This window comes from Desmodus rotundus, chromosome 2 (assembly GCF_022682495.2).
Source record: "Desmodus rotundus isolate HL8 chromosome 2, HLdesRot8A.1, whole genome shotgun sequence".
NCBI classification, from domain to species: domain Eukaryota; kingdom Metazoa; phylum Chordata; class Mammalia; order Chiroptera; family Phyllostomidae; genus Desmodus; species Desmodus rotundus.
The window spans coordinates 85,591,146-85,611,236 of record NC_071388.1 but is presented as its reverse complement, the minus strand read 5'-3'; the positions used below and the strand labels follow the sequence as shown (position 1 = coordinate 85,611,236).

General features: G+C 39.5%; 1 pseudogene; it reads right to left on the bottom strand.

The window, feature by feature from the left end:
• Positions 1–593: 593 nt before the first annotated feature.
• LOC112320443 (mitotic spindle assembly checkpoint protein MAD2A pseudogene) overlaps positions 594–20,091 on the bottom strand; it is a 31,909-nt pseudogene continuing 12,411 nt past the window's right edge.

The following is a 20,091-nucleotide window of genomic DNA, read 5'->3' as shown; positions in this document are numbered from 1 at the left end:
CATTTGCTTTCTCATAATTTATGCCCCCTGCCTTTTGCTCCTAATGTTTCATCACTAGAAACGTGGAATCTTCCAGTTCTGAGGAGGGTCGACATCAGTGCAGGAAACCAGTATCTGTTTCTCTCTCTTGCTGGTTTTCCAGTTAGGTTGTACGTATTGTTCTGGTTTGCCCAGAGAAGTCCTGGTTTACACTGCTGTCCCTGTGCCCCATTTGGTTTAGGATTTATTCCTTTTTCACTTTTTTGCCCAGTGGAAATTTTAACCATTTCAATCTCATTAGTCTCGCAGTGTAACTATAAGAACACTGGAGGCCATTTTAAATTTTTAAAGATTTAAATATTACATTGAATAGTACATTCTTTAGGAAAATAATTGTGACATGACATTGGAAGCAAAGAAACTGGTTGTAGTACGTGAATTGTAACAGAAAGAAACTGCCTTGGACTGAATGGAACACATCGCTTTTACTTACATTCCATTGGAGAGACAGGTCACACGGTCCTCAAGATGCACAGCTGCTGGGAGGCGTAGTTTAGCCATTGGCCCAGAAATGGGAAGTTGGTTTAGGAAACATCTACTCAGTCTCTGTCACATTATTTTATTTTATTTTATTTTATTTATTTTTTAAACACACACATTTAACTTTATCATTGTCATTTAAAGCTGGGTTTTATAAAACACAAAAAGACATTTTTAAGAATTCTCTATCACCAAAATTTAAACAAGAGAAATAGCAATGGCTTTGTAAGTGTAAATTATATACACTAAATCAAATAATTACAGGTTTTTTTCAATATGGAAACTGTACAAATGAAATAAATGGCAAAAGGACCTAATAGCAGTATTTTGTTGTTGGGGCTTATCAGTTACTTTAGGACCTAAATAGAAATTCTGAATCATCGGACTTCTTCTGCTGTGTTTGATTGATGTTAACCTTTATTCTGACCCAAGCTACTTAACCAGAAGGTATGATTAAAAAGGCATTCAGCTTCACAGCAAAAGTCTTCCCGTCTAGTCACCACCTTCAAAGGAAAGGACCTGGCAGAGCCGATATCATCAGTGGCTCCCTTTTGAACAATATGCAAAAAATTATGTCTACTCTGGGAAGTCAAACAGGTACCAAAAAATGGAACAATTATGCACAGTTCAGTAAAATGGTAAGTTTTTCTCATCTAAAAACCAATCAATGAAATACACCACAAACTATAGCTGGCTTGGTTTCAAGGAAACACGTCTGAGAATCCCGTTCTTGTCCTCCGCCCACCTTCAGTGGGGGACGGGGATTCTGTAGGCCACCGAGCTGGTCACTCTGCGGATGGAAGTAGTGAAGGAACGCAGACCTACTTGCTCGGAATGGGTGATGAACTGTGGTCCGAACTCTTCCCACTTTTCAGGCCCAACCAGATCTTTGTATAGATCAGCAGATCAAAGGAACGGGGAACTTCCAGCAGTGGCAGAAACGTCCTGGTGGCTGCGATCTGTCTGATCACTGAGCGGATCTCATCTTGGATCGCTTTCTGAGACTTCCCTCTGGGTGTGCTGTCGTCTTTGTCTTTGGCAGTTTTGTCACATTCAGTATCAAACTGCCATCTTTCAAGGACCTCACCACTTTCAATACTCGAGATGACTACCACCAGTTTCTGAACTGAACACTTGTACAACCAATCTTTTAGTTGTTCCACCACATTATTTAGGTATTTCATGAGCTCAGGATCAGTAGTTACAAGCAAGGTGAGTCCATATTTTCTGCACTCGAGTAAAGGTTTCAGAGGGATAAATGCCACACTGATATAAAATGCTGTTGATGCCAAATGAGAAGAACTCGGCCACGATTTCGGCACTCCCGAGCAGGGTGATGCCCTGCTCCCAGGAGAGCCCCCATGCCATGGCCAGGCCCAAGCATGGCCCTAGCACTGGCGACCGCAAGGCTCCCCTCTGTCACATTGTTTTAGAACAAAAATTCCTTATGGTCACCCCGACAAAAAGGGGCAGAATTAAACATCAAACTTGAGCCTACTTGACTTCAAATCTCAGCATTTACCATTGTAGAGGCCCAGAATGAGTCACCCCAACATTTTCCTGTGGGGTATGTGGATTATTTTTAGCTAAAGGCAACTGAGACCCTTCGGACTTAAGAGAAACTTCTGCCTCCCACCCCGTTAACTATGTAAAAGAACTTAAATTAGGGACCTTCCCATAATTAGAGATGATCAGAGATAACATTTTTGACCTGTCTGTGTGGTAGGCAGGACAACTATTAATTACTGAACATCTGCTTTTCTTAATCGTCCTGTCCTCTCCTCTGAAGCTCCGAGGTGCCTTACCTCATCCTTAGCTCAGAATGCTGTATACACTTCATGTCAACTCTCCTTCCCTGAACCTCTCAGGTATGTGGCGCCGGACTCACTCATGTATCCGGGGCTTCTAGATGTACATATGTAATTAAATTTGGTTATTTTCCCTTCTTAATCTTTTCATGTAGATTTAATTATTAGACTAGTTGAAAGAACTTTGAGCTAGAGGACAGTTTCTTCCTGCACCACACCGTCACATCCAAAATCTCTCTGTAGTTTCCAGAAATCACACTTTATAGCACTGTTTATATCCTTCTTTATGATCGAAAGAAGCCAAGATTTAAGTGATTGAGGTACTTCTCATTTTACCTGAGTTATAATACTAGCATATGTTATTTGGAACCCATGACTAAACATACTTATTGAAAGGATTTATATATAGAAAGAATTTATATATATTTATATACTTGTCTGCCAATAATTTAGATTTGATTTGAATTTCCTTGTTGTAAAAGCCCATTTTTTACCTTAATTATACACAGACAGAAAATAGCCTTTCCTTCTCATTATGTATCCATCTATTTTATTTTATTTTATTTTATTTTATTTTATTTTATTTTTTGACTTGAGACATGGAGTTAGAAATAAAATACAGGAGATTTTATCAATTCTTTGTCTTGAGCAGAAATACATAACCTGGTTCTTACTCAGAGCTTTTCATTAATTTCTGGGGTGAGTATACTATACACATAAATAATATTAAGGCTCATAGAAGGAAAATAAAATTCTGAAGTCAAATTACTTGTTGTCTTTGCTGGTTTATTTTACCAACTGTTGACTGGTTGGTTTAATAGAACAGCTCCATTAAAAAAAAATTGACCAATTGACCACTGGGGTTTTGGCTACAAGTCAAATAAAAGTGAAAATTTTTGATGCTGTTCAGAATCTTCCATCTTCCTGGACAACAAAGGCTTTCACAATGAATGTACCAATCCACTTTGCTGTTTTCCCATTTTCTCTTCAGAAGTCAAGGCCTGTAACAGATTTTTTTTTTTTTTTTTTTTTTGGTCAGACAATGAATAGAATTTTGTGGATCTTAGACTTTGAAAATAAAAACATAACAGGACACATATTACATAACTTGCAAAGTAGTAGTCTGCTGTGCTTTTCGGAGTTACATTTTGCCAGGGATGATCTTACCTGACACCCGTTTACAAGTAAAGTTGGAAAAATCAAAGATTGGTTGGTGGCCTCTTGCTCTTTCCCTTACTTTTCTGTCTACCTCCTTTACCATTCAGCTGGGGCTCACAGTAGGGCAGTCTGCGTGTTTAGAGCAAACTGGATGGAAACAGTGAAAAGAGAGGACAAAATTATTCCTTCCTACAATGCTAACTCTGTTCTTCGTTTGATTCTGTTAGTCTCTATTGTATACTTAGAAAAATGAGGCCTAATTTTTTACTTGATTCTGGCCTTCTTGCAGGAAAACCCTATTTCTTTCTTTCCTTATCTTTCCAGGAAATATGTTCGATTAATTGTTAGTTTGCCCTCAGCCCTTCCAAGCGCAAAGACTCTGAGGCTTACCCCTTGAAGAAGCATCTAAACTAGAGAATCATAAATCCCCGTTTGTCTCATGCTGCAAGTCATACATTTAGCTGCTCAACAAGAAACATGGTCTCTCTGTTCCGCAGAGAGCAGCAGCTCAGGGTGCCCCACGTTCTGACGGGCGCAGAGCTGAGAGATTCCATGTCAATAAGAAGTAAATGCAGCAGCAGAACAGGCTGTGGACGCGACTAGAATTCAGACATGTCTGGACAAGCCTGATGTACTGGTAAGGCCATCTCCACAATAGACTTGCTTTTCTGATGGGCTAAGGAGATTTTTGAGAAAGCTTTGTCCTAAGAGAGTATTTTGATCCCATAAACAAAGCTTTCGTTGTTTAGGTGGATGGGCGATTCTGAACAGCATCCAAAAGTTTCACTTTCAGCCCTGCCCAGTGTGGCTCAGTTAGTTGGGTGTTGTCTGACAGAGTGAAAGGTCACTGGTTCAATCCCCTTAACTGATTTGCCCACTTAAGGCAAATACCCAGGTTGTGGGTTTGGTCCCACGGTCAGAGCACATTAGAGAGGCAACTGTTTTTCTCCCTCTCTCTCCCTCTGCCTCTCTCTAAAAAAATAAACGTATGTATATTTTTTAAAAGTTTTACTTTCATTAAACTTGTAGCCAAAATCCCATTGGATTCAGGTTTAAATCCTGTGAAAGCAATAGGTTTGTACTTTAAAAAACCTGATTTTTCTAAAAACTCAAGTATAGGCACACAAACTGTGCTGCATCGGGGCTCTGTAAACCAGGGGGTGGCAGAGGTGAGAGCTCTGCCTTGCCCTGTGGTAACTGTGATAGACAAGATTCTAAAAATGCCTCCCTCAACCTCGTCCACACCCTCAAGACTTCTCACCCATGATTACTTATTCAAGCACTAATCTAGCTACTTCTTTGAAGGGGTTTTGCAGATAAGATTGAAGTCCCAAGTCAGTTGAACTTAAAGTGGGGATATTACCCAGGTGGGCCTGGTCGTATGAGGTGAGCCCTCTTAAGGCAGAGAGTTTCTGTAGGCAGGAGCAGAGGAGGAAATCAGAGATTCAGAGCACAAGGGCGGGTATTGACGCACCATTGCTGGATTGAAGAGGGAGAGGACCTTGTGCCGGGGAGTGGAGGATCTAAGTGGCCCCTTGTTGAAAGCTAACAAAGAAACTTGGACCTCAGTCCATATTTGGCCAACGACCTGAGTGAATTTGGAAACAGATTCTTTCCTGGGTCTTCCAGATAAAAGCCCAGTCTAGGGTACACCTTGTTTTCAGCCTGTGCGACCCTAAATAGAGAACCCGGTTGAGCCATGCCAGATTTGGGAGCTACAGATGTTTGAGATGAATAATTTGTATTGTTTTAAGTCACTACCTTTATGGTAGTTTGCTGTGCAGCAATAGAAAACTAATGCAGTGACAGAGTACGATGAGGCTCGTATTTCATGGAACCGGCCTGGGTGTGGTGGGAGGCCCAAGGCCCCGTAGAGCTGGTGGAACACAGTGGAGGTCCGTGGTGAATAGTGGAACACGGAAGGACTTGGTGAGTGCTTGTGGAACGTCCGGTAGGAGCTCCCAGAAGTTTTCCTGGGTGGGGGAAACAACCAGTAATATTGGGATTGTTAATGAGCCACTAGAACTTACATGCTAACGAAGCCCGGGGCAATCGCTTGTACAAATCTCCAAAAAGTCCGGGTATGTTCAGTCTCCAGCACACACTTCATTTACCAAAATGGATACAGTTGGTTTTGGTTTTGTTTTCTGATTTACTCTCCCACTCCTAAATTTTCTTGCTTTTCTTGTGCCCTGATCTCTCATAGTACATGACAAGAGATGGACTTAGTAAATATCCCCTTGGATAATAAAAACAAAAAATATCTTGTTTTATTATTATATTTTTTCATTAAGTCTTTGCTACTGAGATAAAATAGCAACTCATTCTTGAGAGATAGGTAATCTTTTCCAGTATACTTAGGTGCCTTTCTCAAAAACTTTAAAAAATACCGAGAGCAAACATCTTTTATTGGTGTTTTTTGGGTAACTCCAAAAAGCAGGACAGAGCACTACTAATACTACTGCAAAGGAAGTTTGATCAAAATAGAGGGTGTGGACTTTTCATTTTCAAAGCTAAGATGAAGATTAGTGTTAGACATGTAGTATAATTGCATTGTAATTTTATAAAGATGTTATTTGGAGACAATTATCTATAGGTATCTTGCATTTCTGCATGTCTTCTGAGCAGATACACTGGCAGCTTCTGTTCTAAAATATATTTTCAAGTATATTTGTATGGCAAACAGCTTTGGAAGGTAAAGATAGCATCTCTCTCTGAAGCAAAGAGCAGATTTATTTGCCATCCAGGATTACAAAGATAATGTCTCTTTCTGGAGCAAAGTTTGGGCAGATTTGCTGGCAGTCTTCTTTTAGAAACTCTCTTTCCTAAGCTCAGGGCATTTCGGCTGTGATACGAATTCCGTGTGCGCCAGGTGATGAGTTTGTCTTCATTTGCCTGATGATAGACAGCATAAAGTCCTGGATGCCAGAACCCTTCTGCTTTGGGCACATCAGGGAGTTGGTCATCCCAGTGAGCTGTGTCACCCCTGTCAAATTTAGCAGACAGAGAACCATCATGAACTTGAAGCTCATGCTGCCACCATATTGGGATAAAGTCCTTTGATTCTGACTCAGGAATCTTTGATGGGCACTGTTAAAACTGTGGTAGGCGAACTTGCTAGGTACCCAGTTCAGTAAAATATCAGACCCTTCAGAGTTCTTAACAAATATGTCTCATAATTGCTGGAATTGTAGTAGGAAAAAAGAGTCTATTATAGATTGGGGAAATGAAGTAAGCCCATAAACTTCCTCTAAAGTTTTCCAAAAAAGCTGTTTTATGAAATGAGTAATTCAAAAGCACTAGCTTATGAGAGTGATTTTGTAAGAACTTGTGTTATTTCTTTTCCTTTGCAATTTTTTTTCTGTTACTCATAGGCTATTTAGAAGTGTATTTCTTTATTTCCAAACATTTAGGATTTTTTCTAGTTATCTTTATGTCACTATTGTTTAGTTTAATTTTACTCTGCTCAGGGAACATACTCTATAATTTCAAGTTTGAAATGTTTAAAGATTTGGTTTGGTGTATTTTGGAAAATGTCTAAGTGCATTCGAAAAATGTTGTATTCGGCAGTTGTTGATTGTAGGGCTGTCAATTAGGTTAAGGTGGTTCATTACATTGTATAAATCTTCTATATTCTTACTGATTTTTTGTCTGCTTATTCTGTTAGTAATTGTAACATTTCCAAAAATGATTGTGGATTTGTCTGTTTAGTCTTTATGTGTTAGGTGGTACAGGTTTAGGAATGTTTTATCTTCCTATTTAATGGACTCCCTTATCACTGTGAGATATCACTCTATTGTCTAGTAATACAGGAGTACCTCAAAGATGTTGCACGCTCGGCTCCAGACCTCTGAAATAAAATTAACGTTGCAATAAAGTGAGTCACATGAATTGTTTGGTTTCCTAGTGCATATAAAAGTTATGTTTATACTGTACTGTACTCTGTTAAGTGTGCAATAGAATTGTGTCTAAAAAAAGTGTACATCCCTTAACTAAAAGATAACTTATTGCTAAAACATGCTAACCATCATGTAAGCCTTCAGGGAGGAATCTTTTTGGTGGTGGCGTGCCTAGCCTTGGTTGAAAATGACACAATTTTTCAATCTGTAAAAAACACAATATCTAAGATGTGTAATAAAGCAAAGAGCAATAAAATGAAGTTTGTCTGTACTTCAAGTCTACTTTGCTTGGCATTAATAAAGCTATGCTAGCTTTTGTTTAGATTTCACCTGGTATAATTTTTTTTGTTATTTTTATTTTTTAGTTTTTCTGTGTCCTTATATTTAATGTATTTCTCTTATAAATAGCATATAGCTGGATCTTATTTGTTTTGTGTTTTTAAAGATTCAGTCTTTGCCTTTTCATTGACGTCTGGTCCATGTCCATGTAACTACTGACATAGCTGGTGTTACAGACTCAATGTGTGTGTCCTCCAAAACTCCTATGTTGAAGCCCTACCCCCAGTGTGGCAGTATGTGAGAGGTGACTAGAACTAGACAAGGTCCTGACCGTGGAGCCCTCTTGAATGGGATCAATGCCCTTCAAGTGGGAGCTTGCCTTCCCCTCTGCTCTCTGTCCTGTAGTGATCCAATAAGAAATCAATATTCTGCAGCCTGTCGAAGGGCGCTCACCAGAACTCAGCTGTGCTAGCACTCTGGTCTTGGACTTGCAGTCTCTAGAACTGTAAGAAATAAATTTCTGTTGTTTATGAGCCATCCGGTTTAAGGTATTTTGTTATAGCAGCCCAAACTAACTAAAACAGTTGGGTTTACGTCCACCAACATATCATTTATTTCCATCTGTTCTTTGGTCTTTTGTTTTTTTCCTTGAATTATTTTATTTTTGTTTTTAAAAGATTTTAGTTATTTAATTTTAGAGAGGGAAGGGATGGAGAGAGAGAGGGAGAGAAACATCAATGTGTGGTTTCCCCTCGTGTGTCCCTCACTGGGACCTGGCTGGCAACCCAGGCACGTGCCCTGCCTGGGAATGGAACCCGCAACCTTTTGCTTTGCAGGCCAGCACTCAATCCATGGATTCACACCAGCCAGGGCTCTTGAATCATTTTAGATCAATCAGGTGCTGTTTATTCCATTTTCTCTCTACAGGATTTTTAGTTATATATTTTAAAAATTGTCTTTTGGTGTTTTCCATGTAAATACAATATATATTCATATCTTATTGTCTGCTTTAAAGTAGTGACTTTACCAGTGACTGACCAGTGTAAGAACACTTCAACAGCTTAATTCCATTTACCTACCTGCCACTATTTGGGCTAGTGTTACTGTATATATTAGCACCATGAGACATGAACATGAGTTGAGGGGAATTTGCAGGTTTTTGGATCTTTTTCTCAATTCCTTTCCTGTCTGGAACTTCGATGCTCAGTTCCAAGCCGCTCTGGCCATTTGTGAACTCAGACCCTTTCCCTTCAGTCCTATCAGACTATCCCTTCCTGTCTGAGCTCTATTCCCTGCCTTGCAATTTGAAAAGTGCCCTCGGAAAAAAAGCCATGGCACGAATGTAGAGCCCACCATATGAGCTTCCCTGCTCTGAGGGCCTCGGAGAGTCCCGCATGGGCTGGTTTCTGGCCAATGCCATCAAACAGTTGATTTATGTAAGTCATCCAGATTTTATTGTTGTTTTTGGCAGAAGGGTACTTCAATACCAGGTTCTTTATCATGCATGGTTGAGACTGGAAATCCCTTAGAACATTTTTACAAGCAGAATTTCTCCTCGTGTAATAGCTGATATACCAGTGGTAGTATTCATGCAGATACAAGATCATTTCCTTTTATTTATGTTTTCAAAAAATGAAATGATTCCCTAGAACCCTCTGATGTTGAAGAATTATTATTTTTTGATATAATCATGACCTCATGGATTTAGATATATTTACTGTGATCAATCCATTATAGACATTATTCTTAGTGATGCCCAAATTTTCCCAGTTTTGACTGTTGGGAGCCTCTTTAAGTTAGCTCCTGAGTCCTTTTAACCTGACCCTGGTGGTCTTTGAGACCTTCCTTGTAATATGTATGATAAGCTATTCCAGGATCACCTAGCATATTTTTCCCTCCTGGAGGGACGGAACCCATGAGCAGACAGTCAAGGGTAGGTTGTGTTCTCCTGGCACTCACTGCCAAGCTTCAGTTAAAGGAAGGAGGCGAAGAAGCGAACCAGAGGAGAAGTTGAAGATAGAGGTGATATTGCTGATGACAATGCATGATTTCTGGAGGACACAGAGAAAGATTGTTAGAGGCAGGAAAAATATAAGCGATTGGGTAAACCCAGTATGTGAAAGGAGGAAAGGACATGGAGAATAGAAGCCTGTGAATACTGATGTGTGTTGTATGTTAAGCCACTTAATAAATGTGTGCTTATTTTTTGACCTGAAAAACTTTACTCTATTAAAAACCACCATCAAACAAGATGCTTTTCGTCAGTGGTTGCATAGACTCAAGTACAGGACTTGATTGCTTGAGGGTATTTGTTGGCTGTGCCTTTGTTTTGATCAAAGATTTATCTGGAAGATATTTTTCTACAGAGCTCAGTATATGTGAATATTTCCTCCTTTTAATTATCCTCGTAAAGTGATTCCCTTTGAATAGTGGGAAGAATTGTCAACACTTGTGAGCAATAATGGCGCTCTTATCAACACTAACGTCACAGGATGATCTGATCATAAATTTCCAATTGGGCAGGTCATGGGGTATAGTCAGAGCCCGGGCCTATGAAGGGTTTGTTTTTGCCAAAAGCAAGCCCTGCCCATCATTCTTGTTTATCTAGGTTAACACACCTTTGAAATGCCAGGATGATTCTTTTGCAGACCCCTTCTAGGTGTAACCACCCTCAAAGGAATGCATAATCTTGTTAACTAGACTGCAATCCAGTCACATTTTCCTGCCTTGCTTTCTCCCACCTTTCTGTGCTCTTCCTTCTTTTTCCTTCTTAATTTCAAATGCCTAAAAGAAACTTTGAAATTGTCATTCTCTGGAGAATCTGAGATCTAGTTTCCAGGCAATTGTTATCAGTTTGTGCTCAAACTCTTATAAAAATTCCCTACAGGTTTGGATGTTTCTTATGTCCACAGTGTGTAAGCTATTTATTTATATTTTCTTGTTGAGTTGGTGGATTTTAGAGAAATTCCAGGGATAGACAACATAGCTATTTGAAATGTTATCTTCCCGGGCAGAAATCTCCTGGAAAAGTAAAGCAATGCTAATGACATTAACAGTACACTCTGTGTGTGTGTGTGTATGTGTGTGTGTTCCATGGTTTTCATGCTCACTGCCATAGATGTGACAACAATTCTGATTTCAAAAATTTCATGATGTCTAGTGACAGAGATAAGTAAGCTGTAGAAAATATTTAGGATAAATAATAAGTGCTTTAAGAAGCTATGCTTGAGCAGCAGGGAGCACCATGGGCTTCACTGAAGAAATGATCCTCAAGCCTTCTGGAGCTCACCCACAGTGAAGGGCTCTATCTTAGGCCTTTTTGCCATGAAATGGAGTTTGTACTTTATACCAGAAAGAGAAAGTAACCATTGGTTGAAATTAGGTATAGGCAAGAAATTTGTTTAGTAGAATATAACCAAAACATTTAAAACAATTAGGTATGAATGATTAGGAAAAAGGACAGGTGAAATATGCTTCCCAGGCCTCTGGTTTGATAACTAGCTGAATAATTAGAGTGGAATAGGAGGGAGTGGAAATGAGCAGGCATTGGGGAATGTCAATATGATGAATTTGATATTTATATATCTCTGTTAACATATTTATCTATAATTGTGAGTGAGTGTATCTCTCATGGTATTTTTTAACCTTATATGTCTCTTAGGATAACCTCTTTACTTTTCACAGATAATGAAATGTATTCCCATGCTTTTATTAAGAAACATTTATCTTGTCTTGCTGCCCTTTCAGATGTTTACTTGTTCTGCAAGCTTTCATGTTTTCTTGAATAATGTTATGTACCCAGTGGATATGTTTATGATAAAAAGTCACACATAAGGCTTTTTCTCATACAGATAATATTAGTCGCTTCAAGAAAATGTCATCACACAAATGTAGGCCAGATTGAAAGTTAGCAGGATACGCCTTGCTGGTTGTAGCCAATAATGGGTTCAGTACTTGTCACCTGATTTAGACTTCAAGGGGAGTTGACTGAAAATCCTCGAGGAACACACCGGCAGCATGCAGGCAGACAGACAGACGGGAGAAAGGCAGCAGACAGTGTCAGAATGGAAAAGTTTGGGAGGCTGCTCTCTGCCACAGTTCTGGCTTCCATGAGAGTCTGGCAAATTAACTGACTTTTCAATCACCTTGTTACTTATTTTATGTGTAATTTTAAAATGGAAATGTTCACACCGTTGTAAGCACAAATGTTGAGAGACACATGGATCTGAATTATTTTATTTAACCAAGTCCCCCGTCTCGGTAGGAGGTAGAACAGTGTTATGGAGTCGTGAAGCATTATCTCAGTGTCTCCCATTTCTCTCTTTCTGCCTCAGATTAAATCACATCCCGGTCTCTAGGCTTCCTTCAGTGAGATACATTTCAAATTCTGCTAGAAAGAACTTTAGATGCCATTCAACCAGCCTTAACAATAGGCATCTCGTTACATTAAACAAGGAGGCCATTAGACTGAGGTGGCTCTAATGCCCGATGGTGGCCTATGTAAGCACCGAAATCTAAGCCTGTAATAGCCTCGAGGTTATGAAATCAAATGCTAAGGACAACCTATCACAACCAGTCCCCTAGGCTTTAAACTACAGCTAATCCAGTAGTTTCCTTTCTTTGCTTGCGCCCTCTATATAAGTCTTCCCAGGCCCCTGTCAGCGGTGTGCTCCTGAGCACTTCCGGTTTGATGCTACCTGTTTCCAGTTGATAAATGTTCAAATAAACTCTTACATTTTTAAATATAACTCACTATCTTTTAACAACATTCTTTGGGTCAGTTTGTACTTTGATCAGACATCTATCTTTTGTTTTTAACTTTAATATGGGATAATGTTTTTGAAATTTGTTTCCAAAAGGCTTGAAAAAGTCCAAATACCTTGGCATTTCAAGTTTTCCATGACCTGGTTGCAAATTTATTATCAGCCACTCCTCCCTCCACCCATCACGGACCACTCCATGTGTCTTGCTCATGCCCTTTCATTTCCCTGTGGGCTGGCTGTCTATGACTAGAGTGTAGGCACCACGGGGGCTGATTTCCAGGAATTACAGCAATGGGAAGATTTTGAAATGAATGAATCATTCACGAGTCATCCATTAATTTGCTTACCTCCTCCTCAATCTCTGTGTATCTAAATTCTGTGCTTACTTTAAGGCTCCGTTCAAGTAACACTTTTCCGAGGTAACACAGATCCCGTCACATAGAAAACTATATATTCTGAATTCTCATATTTTATTTATGCCTCTTTTGTGGTACTTTTTAAAATTCTTTACATAGTCTCTAGAATGAAGTCTATATTATACTTATTATACTTAAACTATATTATACTTATTAGTATATAAGTATACTTATATACTTATACTATATTTCCCTAGACCTTAGACTCATGCTACCCTAGACTTAGCACATAGTATGCACTTAATGTTCTTTGACTAATGACCTTTAATAATTCATAATTAAAGTTAAAAGAGAACTAGGAAGTGGTCATTGCACAGATTCTTAAATCCCTAGTATGGGTTTTATGCAAACATATATATGTATCTTTTTTATTTAAAAAATCAGTGAAAATAAAGTTATAGCCAAGTTTGCAATTGTCATTTCAATGATTAACAACTTTAATGATGATGATGATGATGATGATGATGATAATAAAAAATAGCCATGCTTCACAAAAACTGACTCTGTGCCAGGAAATGTAATCACTTTTAAGTATGTTTTCATGAATCTCCAAAACTGCCCTGTGAGGGACCATATCTATTTAACTAATGTGCAAATTTCGGCTGAGGCTGAGTTTTATTCTTGCTAAGTTTGTGAACTGAGGTTTAAAGGTTGAGCTGACTGACTCCAAAGCTCTAGGCCATCCCTCTTTCACTCTCTGGGTTCAGAAATACTTCTGGTTAAGTAAGTTAGATGTGCTGTGTGGTGTCCACAGTGGCCACAGAAATGTGACCAAGAAACCTAGGTGTCTGCAGTGACAGGCCTTAGCGTCCGTCACGGGGCTCAGATGACTGTATTGCTAACAAAGGAAAAAGGGACCCTTACTAAAACTTTTAAGCAAAGTCCCAGAGTTTAAGTTCACCCTGGTCACCCTTTTATATAATAATTGAATATTACAATCTGGAAACCGGTGGTGAAAGAGATTTGGGGGAGTATTCCTAACTGTGCTACCTGATTACAGTTTAAAGACCTGTATACGAGTATTCTGAGGCCCAGCAGGTCACAGGATTGCCTTCCTCTGTGCTGCCTCATTAACCTGACATCCCTTGCCTACTTTATGTCCAGCCATCCCTGCGATTGGCTAATTGTAATGTCTCTAGCATCCATGGAAGGTAAAACCATACAGGTACAAAACGAATTAAGTGCAAAATTGCAGGTTTTATTTCACAGCATTAGCAGACTTATGTCCTAATGATTTTCTTTTTTGTTAAAAAATATATAGTATGGCTACGTTAATGAAATTTTAATTTTGTAATCATGTAGTGGGTGTTCATTACGTTTTACCTGGGAACGGGAGAGCATTACCTTTCTTTCCATTCTTGTCCCTAACTGACAGACCCAGGAAACTAAGGGACCTTCTAGCTCTTTCGTGACTCTTCTTCCTGCTCTTCTACTCGGTTCCTGTTGGTAAGGAGATTTTCTGCCTCTCCATTTTAGCTCTTCTTTTAGTACCTCCCAGTAATAATAATTACTGAATGGAAATTATCTATTTTTTGTATAGTGACTTATATTTTACATATCCATTATCTTATTTTAGCCCAAAAGTAACGATCTACAGAAGGTATTTTTATCTCCCCTCTATAGATGAGGAAACAGGTCCTCTCCCTCTTGCATGTGAGAAAAAGAGCATTGGTAGGCCTGCCGCCATCAGAGCCATCAACTTCAAGACCGTGCCGTTGTAGCAGAGGGCCAGCAGTGAGCAAGCTGAACTCAGGTTCCTGTTCTTTGTTTTCTCTTGCGCTCATCCATAAGTACAGCACTGAGTGAGTAGCGTGGTGTTTGGGCTAGGACAGCAAGAACGCAGTCTTAACTCTGACACGTAGTAGCTGCATGTTGTTGGGCAAGTTACGTGACTGATCTGAGCTTCAAGTTCCTATCGTAGAAAGATGAGGATTATGATGATATTTATACCTATTTCAGTGAAATAATAGTTAAAAACTTTTAAATTTCCAGGCCATGGTTACTGTATTTACAGTTATCTATTCCAACTAGGTATGTTTTTCCAGTATTCATTCATTCCTTCAACAAATGTGTGTGTTCAAGATGCACTAAGCGTTGGGCAGTAAATCAGACACACGCAGTCCTTGCCCTCAGCAGGGTGTACGTAGCAGAATGCCCAAGTTCATTGGGACATCAGAATGTACATCCACGAGAGAGTATCTAAGAATATTCTGGTGTTAGGAGGCCAGGATTTTGGTGAGGAGCTGAAGAGACACGGGGCCGCAGTAAGGGAGAGGGACCGCCAGGCATGTGCCCTGCTGCCTTTAAGCCACGCCAAGGAAGTGTTTTAAGGTGGTGGCAGTGATCAATGGCATTAAATGCCTGCGGGAGTTAGAGAGATCTGGAAAATGAAACTGTAATTTTGGCAAAATGGGTATCATTGGGGTCTTTGAAAAAGGCAGCTTTAGTGAAAGGCAGGAGAACAGAAAATTACTACTTGGTACATGTACTTTTAGATCATGATTGCTAGAATTCTTATGTCCTGAAAGAGACTATTCATCTTTTGATAAAGTGGCTGACGTACTTAAATTGAGCATCTGTAGTACTGACATCGATGTACTTAGGCACCTTCTAGTGTTTACCACTACGTCAAAATGCCTGGGAATATATCTTTGAACTAGCCTATCCATTACTGGCTTTTTTTTTTTTTTATATATATACTTAACATTGAGTATGGCCTAATATTCAAGGACAAAAATTTATCATCCTATTTTCTTAATATCCAGCATTTCATGTTTGAATAAAAAACACAATGTTGGTCTGATAAGTTGTTCAATATTTTGAGTGTTTCCAGCTGTTTCAAGGAACTCATGTGCTACCATTTTAAGGCATCTTTTAATATGTGACATTGATTTTGATTTCTTGTAAAATAACCAGCAGACCAGTACATGTGAGTAAACCACTAAGTGAATTGGGTTTTCTTACCTTAAATATTAAAGTACACAATGACTTCTGGCATTTGATTTCTTGTTTGGGGAGAATGTTGAGAGTTTGTTTTTAAAAATTGATTTTAGAGAGAAAGGAAGGAATAGAGAGAGAGAGAGAGAGAGAGAGAGAGAGAGAGAGATTGATTGATTTGCGGTCCAAACATTCAGGCACTCATTGGTTGATTATTGTATGTGCCCTGACAGGGGATCGAACCCATAACCTTGGTGTATCAGGATGATACTCTAACTAACTGAGCTTCTCTGCCAGGGCTGAATATTGAAAGATTTGAGAGCTTTATGGTCAGGGCTCAGGTATCTAACTTGCAAGAGAATCACCATTCTGTTTGACACAAGACACAGGAACTCTCTCTGGAGGGGGTTATACATGATATTCTAGCCTAAATTGGTTTTTCAAATTGCTAGAGTCAAAGATAATACATTCAGAGAAATTGTGGCACTTCTTTTTAAAAAGTTTAAAATTTTGCTTCTATTAAATAATTGCCAAAAATAATATGTAATAAAATCTGTGATTGTAGTATGGGGAATACCTTGCATTTGACTGTAGTGATTTCTCTGTGTTGTTATAAGTACATGACATAAAAGAAATCTCATAGCTTAATTTTAGAAAACAAATTTAATGAAGATTTAGGGAACAGCCAGGATTGTTTTGCTTTGTTTTTAATTTAAGTGCAAGTATTTTGTAAGTGAATGAAGCAAGGATTTATTTTTCCATTAAAGCCTTATCTTAAATCTTCTTTATTAATATACAGAGATAGAAAATTGGTTTTATTGGTTACAAAAACAAATCTTTTCCACATTTGAATAGAAAAAAATGCTACTTGCTTATCATTTTGATTTGTAAAGAGACTTGTAAAACATGAATTTCACCAAGATTTTTTCCCTTGTGAAAGGCCCTTAGATGAGAACAGTTTATAAAGCTAGCGGCTGTCTTTATCTGCTTTCCTAGCCAAGTGTGATGATAACAAGCTTTTCGCCCAGGGTTGAGTTACCTGCCCCAGGTAGATGGACCATAAGCAATTTAGGCCATCGCTTCATTATGCGAGACAGAATATGTTATTAGATTCCTAATACCATTTTCACAGAACCTTTATTTAGAGCATCTGTAAGTGCTTGCCTGTCATTGAGTATTTGCCATGAGTCCATAGGGTGAATGCTGTGAAGCTATTTCCTTCGAATAAAAGCTGTTCATCAAACAGAGAAATCATAGCTATCATGTTTAAAAGTCTATGAGTAGATAGGAAAGGAGTAAGGCCTCTAGTTCGCACAATGTGCTGCTTCTTTATGTGGATTGCTTTGGGGAATAATATTTTTAAAAACACAGGTAGTATCTACAGAAGACAGCAAGAGCAGACCGTTTGCTTCTCGCTGCTCACATGTGCTAAGACTCTCAGGAAGATTTTCCCTGGGCGCATGAATCAGTTTAATAATGATTGCTGCCAGTTGGTGGCTAGACATCAGCCTGCCAGCCTCCTCAACAGTGTCGCCATCTGCTATTCGGATTCACAGTGTGCTGCTGCTATGCACCACCTCATTAAGAACGGGACCCTTGTGAGCCATAGACAGTGGCTTATTCAAGTGAGCTGAAGCGAGCTCCTCCCAGGCCGCATCAGTAGAGGCTGCACAAATCTCATGTTATTTGGAAATTGCTCTGTTCTGATCCTGCAGCCTGAGTTCCCTGTCTCTGGTCATTTAGGTGTTATTCTGTCAAGCCAGCTCCTTGGTTCCAAGTAGTATTAAAATATAAAAATGCTTATTTCAAACATTTGTAAAAAGGATTTATTTCATGATTTTTGGTAATACAGTTATACCTTGAAATGATATTTGTCACTGGCTTCCCAAACATAAATATTTTAGTAAGTTAAGTGTATTATAACTCATTAGACTTTTGGGGGGTGTTTTCTAGTTCTGAAATTTTTCAGTTTTGTAAATATTCTACTGCCTAGTTTTTATTTCTTAGAAACTGGTTTTCAAAGGTCTTCCTTATGCTTTTTCCTTTTCTTCTTTCACTAAACATCCAAAGACAACTGTGAAGGCAAAATATTTGCCTTTGTCAGACAGAAATGATTTCATTTTTTACACCATTGACCATACCTTAGAGATTTAAGCATTTTTAGAGGAAAAATTTATTTGTGTAGATCAAATCATATTTAGAGTTTCTCTATCTACCTCAATAGATAATGGATTCTGTTGTATTTTAAGAATTAGACCTCAAAAATTATCTCTCAAAATTGGGTTGGTTTCAAGTTTCACAGGAATTCATAGGCTGGTGTTCAAGTCTCAGGCACCTCTTCCCACTCCCCACGCAAGTACTCACCCAGTTCTCACACCTGCATCCAAACATGTGTTTCTTAAACATGCTTGGTAGGGATTCTGCAAAGAAAGGCTTTGGTGGGCAAATAGAGTTGGGAAAAGAGACATCTCAGACCAGGTTCTCTGGGACTCTGAGATGTAATTAAACCTGCAAGGAGTTTATTAAGTAGAGCTCTTGGGACCAACACTTGATTAGATAAAGGGAGAAGCTGATTTGTAATGCAGGTCCAACAAGCAGCCGTGGCCAACACCATGGTGAGCTCTGGAGCTGGAATAACCTTCAGAGTGGTCCCGAGATGGGCAGGAGAACAACTCTGGGCCTTGCAGGGACAGACCACTGGATATGGGCAACCCCATGAAGAGGTGTGCGTGGTTGAGGCGGTTCCATGCAGCTGAGGGAATCCCCGCAGAGGGCTACAGCTTCGGGGCACCTGCTGACAGCACTCCGGACAAACGAGGAGCAAGTTCTTCCTTGAAGGGGGATCTGGGCTGTACATCACAACGCTGCCACACGGGCCAGATCGATTTCTGTCTCTTGGGGAGCTGCACTAAGCATTCACATAGGAATGGCTTTGAGCATCTGGTACTAAAGAAACATTCCAACTTTGTTTATCTCCTACCATCAATTCATATTCTATGGAGCTAGTGTTCCACAGAACATAATTTGCTAAGTGTCTCCCTCATCTTACAGGGCCTTGCAGTTTCTGTTAAAAGAACTGAATGCAGAGAGTTTGCTCCAGGTTCCTCTGCCCAGCAAGTCCTGCTTGAAAACTTTGTTGTTGCCATATTAGCTATGGGCTTGCAACTTACACACTCAGAGGTGTGGGGAAATGGCTTTACTTTTCCATAACTGAATTAATCTATGTCTTAGGCTCTCATTCTGATGGGTTGTGTGTGCACATTCCCCCACCCCAAAATCCTTAACTTTAGTCATTTTTTAGGTATACAGACATTATGTTTTAAAATGATTTAATGCAACATGTTTTTCCTCTTCTACTCAGGATTGCAGCTAAGCTCCAAGGGACTTAAATCATGTCATAGCCTTGGGGGATACATCTAATTCTTGACTGGCATCTGTCCACAACTGGTATGAACTGAGATTAATACTGTCCTTTTCCGGTCTTTCCTGCATCGCCCTCCTCGCTGACATCTGATGAGATGTCTACATCTCCCTCCAGTACCTCTTCAATGAATTCACACTGCCTCTCAGGCTAAGGAGGTCTGTCAGCTCTTGGGATCATTTTCCAAATGTTTTCAATCACATCAGACAAACGTTAGCTCAATCCTGTGGCCCCACAATGTCTGTGACGTAGTTCAGGGTCCATCTGCCCACTCGGTGCAGACATTTCTGTCCTGATTTCTAATGCCACAGTGTCAAAACAACACCTCAGAACGTAAGATAACTAGACAGGAGGTAGGGCACTGCTTTCATCTTCGATCATGTACATTTTTTTCTGGGGCTTCTATCATACCCTAATTTAGAACTTTTACTGTGTCTTCGGAGACCCTCAGCAGCAGTTAACTCTTTTATTTTTAAATAGAAATTTTTTTTACAGATTTTATGTATTTATTTTTAGAGAGAGGGAAGGGAGGGAGAAAGAGAGGGAGAGAAACTTTGACATGTGGTAGAAACGTTGATTGGCTGCCTCACACAGGCCCTCAACTGGGGACCTGGCCTGCAACCCAGGCACGCACCCCCCAGGCCAGGAATCAAACCAGCAGTCTTTCGGCTCACAGGCCAGTGCTTGCTCCACACCGAGCCACATCAGCCAGGGCAGCAGTTAATTCTTTTGCTTTCCCTCCAAATGTGACTTATTTTCTTCTCACGTAGTGCTGATTTTTTTTCTTTCTTTGAGTGAGCTTGGAGAGGATCTTGCATGGAGGAGTTTAGTTAGACAAGTATCACTCCAATACTAAATTTTATGATTTAGTATTGATAGCCATGATTTTGA